General features: G+C 58.5%; 1 protein-coding gene and 1 pseudogene across 1 annotated transcript in view; both read right to left on the reverse strand.

Annotated features, from left to right (window-relative positions):
- Nucleotides 1-6,000, reverse strand: part of LOC102104375 (uncharacterized) — a 268,555-nt gene that overhangs the window by 234,305 nt on the left and 28,250 nt on the right.
- Nucleotides 3,123-5,667, reverse strand: LOC148182846 (serine/threonine-protein kinase pim-1-like; annotated as a pseudogene).

Here is a 6,000-nt window from a genome sequence, read left to right on the forward strand (position 1 = left end):
CCCTCTGTTCCCCCAGGGGGCTGCCCCAGACTGAGGGATCAGATCCAGGCACTGCTGCTGCTCCCTCGGGACCAGCCCCAGTTTGGTTGTTGCTGTCAGTGCCAGCAGAAGTGGTGGCTGGAGCAGCGGGTGCTGACAGTGCCCCAAGGCCCGGGGCTGGAGGGGTCCCTGGGCTGGGGCTGGGAGGGAGCTGCCCCTTGTTCTCCCTCTGCCTCACGCAGAGCTGGGCCGGGCACAAGTGGGGCAGCAGAGCCAACAGGGAGCCTGCGAGTCTCTTCCAGCCATGCCTGCTCAGAGTTTGTCCTTGGAGCTTCAGGTGGGCAAAGGCAGCTGCTGTGGTCCCTCTGTGTGTGCCCGTGTTCAGCAGTGCTGCTCCATCAGTCTGTGCCCAGCAACGGGGAAAAGCCTCAGCCCTGCAGGGCCAGGAGCTGCCGGGCTCTGCCTGAGCAGCTCAGCCAGCGGGAAGGGAGCTGCTCCACACGGGAACCAGGAGCAAAGGACATGCCTTTTCTAGGACATGGTTTCTGTAAAAAAAAAAACAAGCAAACAAAAAAACAAACAAAAAACCCATGAAAAAATTATGAAAGATAAAAATTACCCTCAAATGTGTAGTGAAAAATCTTCTATAACTCTGCAGTAAGAAAGAGGTAACTGATCTTTTGAAAAAGAGAACTCAGCTTTGATTTTAGTTACTTAGTTTGTACACGTGCTAGTGGAAAGGATCCATTAGCTGCCTTCCTTGACTGATTTTGTGGATGTTTTCCAATATTAAGATATTTTACACTGCAGTTAAAGGAATAGGAAATTGAAATACATGTTCTTCATGACTGTGTCTTGAGTGTAAAAATTTTGCAGTTTGAAACTTGGACCTAAAGTGTTGCAAATGGAAGTGATAAATCCCAATGGCCTGAGTGAATGCAGCTTTTCCTATGGGATGTGCAGCACTCCAAGGACTTCCTCAGTGGGGCTGTGGGTGCTTGGAGCTTTGTCCTGTGGCACTCCGGGATGTCATGAAATGGGACTTCACCTGCCACCAGCCCAGGTCACACTCTGCCACCCCAGCTCCTTGGACCTTGTGTCCCCAAAGAAGACACAAGGTGTTTCTGCTGCTCCACCTTTGCACAGATCCACAGAGAGCTGGGATTATCCCAAGTCTCGTGTCTCCATTGTGCCATATTCCTAAAGAACCAGCAGCCCATCCCGACGAATATGGTGAGTTATGTGGATGGTTGTCAGCTCCCTTTCCTGCCTAGAAATCCTGAAACTGCTTCTAAGTGCTGTTCCATTCAGCTCTTGGACACCTACAGACACAGAGCTGGGAAAAAAATGCCCTGGCCATGGCTTACAAGGTGAGTTATGCCAAAGTGAGAACTCTGTGGGAAATCTCTATCCATCCCTATCCTTTTAATATATCTATACGTGGGGGTGTGCGTGGATGTGTCTTGGATGGAAAGGAAGGAGTGTGCAAACAACATGACTGACACTTTCACTCTCTGTGTTCATTCCATACTCATGGGTACAAAGATATTATGGAAACCTTTGCAAGGACAGACCTTCTGTCCATGGATACAGAGACATCCAAGAGCCCCTGGCACAGACAGACCCTTCTGTCCATGGATACAGAGACATCCAAGAGCCCCTGGCACAGACAGACATTGCTGCTCTTCAGCCACTGACAGGATGAGTCCCTGAGACTGGGGCTTGGCCTTCCTCGTGGTGAGGGGCATCAAGGAAGGCTGCAGTGTGATGGAGACTGTGATGGGCTGGGAACTCACTGGGGGAAAGGAGGGAGCAGTTGGGAAGTAAAAGGCAGGTGGGGGACAGAACTGTTCAGAGAAGGGCTGAGCTACAGCTTGAGCAAGATGAAAAATGTCATTTGGGGTCATCCCAGATCAATTTAATTTCAAAAGTTATGGAACAAGTTTAATTTTTGGGGGGTGTCATGTTTTCCCTTGGGGGTGGACACTCTGCAGACTTGAGCTGCATTGCCAAAATGCTCAAGTCTCTGCTGCAGGTCACACTGTTTATTCTTTGGCTGATCCCAGCCCAGTGCTGAGCCCAGCAGAGCCCTGGCAGAGCCCAGAGCAGCCTCAGCATCCGCAGAGCCCGGCTGCAAGGAGAGAAACCAGAAACCGCCCGTCAGCTGAAGGCTCCTGTCCCCTTGTCCCAGCCACCCACGGTGCCCAGGCCATGCTGGCCGTGCTCAGAGCTGGGCCCAAAGCTGCCCATCACTGCTGCCTTTGGGAGCAGAGCAGGAGGGCAGGACATGTGCCCAGCCTGCAGCCAGCCACGGCAGATCCAGCCCCTCAGCAGCTGCCCAGAGCAGGATGCTCCTGTGCCCGCTGCCATCTCCCAAAAGCTCTTGTCCCACCCATGCCAAGGAGATGAGGACCCACCTCACACCATCCGCTGCCAGAAGAAAAGCTGGTCCCAAACAATGTCCTCAGTCTTCTCCAAGGGCACGGCCCATCCACACCACAGCTGGTCCCAAGCACTTCCTGATCCAGACTGGATCCCACCTAGAACACTTCCTTTAGAAAAACAAACAACAAATTAATGAAAATAGGTTACAGACAAAAAGGGGAAACAAGAAAAATGGTAAAAAATCTTATCTCTGTCAGGAGCTTGAGCAAGGCCCAACCCCTACATTCTAGGGAAAAACCCACCCATGGGTGAGGGAAGCCCATGCTTTCTCCCTTCCCTCCTGCACTGTCCCCCAAAATCACGGTGATCCCAAAGCAAAGCAGGGGAGTGGAGCAGCCGAAGCCCTCCCTTGCCTGCACAGCAAAGCAGCCGTGCTCAGGTTCTGGAGTCCCACCTGTGCTCCTGCCATGGGGGTTTGTTTGTGTCAGGCTGGCTGCCCCAGCCCCAGCCCGGGGCACGGTGGGTGGTGGGGGCTGTTGGCAGGGCCAGGATCCCACTCCCATTTCGTAACCACCCCAGCCCACGCCCCTAGCCCTGCCAAAAACCAGCTGGGCAGCCACCGAGGAATCAGTTGCATCTGCCCCAGCAAAGGGGAAACCTTTGGTTGCCAGCCAATGCACAAATCTGGGAGCATGCCCCTGGGTCTGGACTTACCTGAAAATTCACAGTGGAGCCTGGCTTTGAAGAAGGTGCCAGAATCAAAGTCCATCATCGCCAGCTCCCGCTGGCCAGGTGCAGGAAGATGTTGTCATCCTTGCTGCTGTCCTCCATGTCTCCAGCAGCAGCAGCAGCCCCACCTGGTACAGCTTCTCCAGGGGCTCCTTCTTCCCTGGGGTGACACCAGGCTGTCAGGGTTCTGTCCAGGGCCCGGCTGTCAGTGAACCAGGACAAGCAAAACCAGCTCAGATGGTGCCCACCAGTGCTGGGCAGAGCAGCTCAGCTCCAGCAGAAGGGCTGTGTTTTCCCATTCGATGACCCCAGTGCAGTGACACAGGCAGGACAAAAAAGTCTGGGTTTCTTTGCTGCTGATTGCCAGGGCATGTGTGGAGCTGTAACTTACCAGGTCCCTGCATCACTGTGCCTGTGGCTCTCTCCCTTCTTCTAGGGCTGATGAATATCCTGCATCCAGGGATCACAGGACAGGTCTTCTAATGAGGGCCTGTCCAAGGAGTTCAGGGATAAACACCACCTGATCAGAGCTTGGCAGTCTGGGGAGAGAAACCATAAACCACTGGTCAGCTGGAGAAGGCTCCTGTCTGCTTTGCCCCACTATTCCCGTGCCCAGGCCACGCTGGATGTGCTCAGAGCTGGGCCTAAACTTTCCCATCAATTCTTTGTTTTGGGGGAGAGCAGGAGAGCAGGACATGTGCCACCTCCTCAGCAGCTGCCAGAGTGGGATGCTCACGAGCCCGCTGCTGTCTCCCAACAATGGTGTTCCCCCCGTGCCCAGAGATGAGGATTCACCTTGGGAGAGCCGTTGTGGCAGCGGGAGCTGGCCCCATCTGATGTTCCTGCCCCTCCTGAAAGGGTGCTCCCCGCAGACCATCTCGTGCAGCAGGATGCCCAGGGTCCAGACGGTCGCTGCCTCGCCATGGTACCACCCAAAGTCGTTCCATTCCGGGGGCTGTATGACGGTGTTCCTATGGAATATGGATGGAGCTCATCAGGGGGATGCTGCTGCTCCCAGAGCCTGACCCCAGCATCCCTGGGCATGTGGGGGCTACCCCAGTGGCCCATGGGGTGACCTGCTGCCTCTCACCAGCACCTGGGACTTGGGTATAAATCCGCGGCTGGAAAAGAAGCCACTGGTGTTGGAAGAGGGCAGTGGAAACCCTGGCAAGGCCTGACCATGACACACAAAGGATAAACCCACTCAGTGCTGGGGAAAAACCATACCCACATCCTCCCTGCTGGCATTGCCCAAAAAATATTATGAACCAAGGCAAACCAGGGAAGCACAGCAGTCCAAGCCCATTCTCACCTGCACACCAAACCAGCTGGTGCACAGGTTCTGGCTCCCCCTCTCTGCTACCCCCACCCATGGGGGATTTTGTCAGGCTGGATGCCCCAGCCCCAGTCCTGGGCAAAGTGGCAGGCAAAGGCTGCCAGCAGGGATGGAAGATGGGTCCCCACCCAGCCCTGCTCAAAAGCAACTTGGCTGAAGACACAGACCTGTGACTGGCCGCAAAAGGGAGAATCCCTCCTGCCACACCCAGGCTGGGCCAGGAGATGTTGGGCCAGGAGATGCCAGGACTGGGAGCCTGCCCCTGTGGGGGCTCACCTGCAAATTGAGTGTAGGCTGTGTCCTGCAGGTAGGTGCCACAGCCGAAGTCTTATCAGTTTTGCCTTGCCGGTGTCCAGGTCTACCAAGATGTTCTCTGGTTTTATGTCTCTGTGGAGGACCCCGCAGCTGGTGCAGTGCCGCACGGCCACCAGCACCTGCTGGAACAGCTCCCGCGCCTCTTCCTCGGCCAGGAACCTCCGTGCCCGAATGAAATGCCGCAGGTCCTGACACTGCTCCGGGCGCTCCAGCACCATCACGATGGTGTTGGGGAGCTCAAACCATTCCAGCAGCTGCACCACACCGGGGAAGACCTGTGGACACCCTTGTCCAGCTAGGCACTATCTCCAGTGGCGCGCTGGTAGCCGTCGGGACTGCGGGAGGAGCACGGTGCCGTCAGTGGGGCTGAGGCCGTGCCAGGGCCCGGGAAGCCCTCAGCCAGCCCGGGATGCTCTGCGCCCTACCGCTTGCCCCCATGCCCGCGCTCTCCCTCCAGGTGTCCCTGGCGGCTCCCACACTAGCTGCCGGGCCCTCGGCTCATCCCCGCCCGGCACGCCCCGGCTTCTGCCGCTGGCCCCGCTCACTCACCAGCTCTCCCCAGTGCCGGACGCGGTTCCGTGGCACCTTTTTGATGGCCACCTGTAAGCCAAAGGGAACAGCGGATTCAGCTCACCGTCCACCGTGTCCAGCCCCATCCTACTTCTCCGCCCCCTTCTCATCCTCCGCCCCCTCCTCCTCCTCCGCCCGCCGCCGGCCCCTCTGCTCACCGGGAGTCCGTCCGAGAGCCGAGTGGCCGCAAAAACTCTGCCAAAGCCGCCGCGCCCCAGCAGTGACCCCCCCCGGTCCCGCTGCTGCAGGGCCTCCTGCGCCTTCCCTGGGGAAGAGGCGCGGCCGTCCGGGCTCGGCCCGGGGCCAGGAACGGTCCCCAACGAGCGCTCCCCGACCTCCCCGGGCCCGGGCATCCGCAGTGCGTTCCCTCAACTGGAATACGCGACAGCGGTGGAGCTCGGGCCGGGGAAGCCCGCGGGGGAGGCGGCGGCAGCGGCCGCCCCGCCTGTGTCCTCCGCGGGCCCCGGGAGGAGCCGGGGCCGGGGCCGGGGCCGGAGGCTGCGTCGGGGCTGGGGCCGAGGGCGGGCCAGGCGGAGCCAAAGGGCGGCAATGCCGCCCCAGCCCCAGGCACTGATGCCCGCCCAGCACAGCCAGAGCCAGGCGAAGAGGAGACCTCCGCGGGATGGCCGGGGACGGGGCCGGGGGCGGGCCGGGGGCATGGTCCGGCCGGGCACGGGGAGAGGGAG

This window comes from Pseudopodoces humilis, chromosome 18 (assembly GCF_049639895.1).
Source record: "Pseudopodoces humilis isolate 2021_Gansu_Grassland_sample_001 chromosome 18, ASM4963989v1, whole genome shotgun sequence".
NCBI classification, from domain to species: domain Eukaryota; kingdom Metazoa; phylum Chordata; class Aves; order Passeriformes; family Paridae; genus Pseudopodoces; species Pseudopodoces humilis.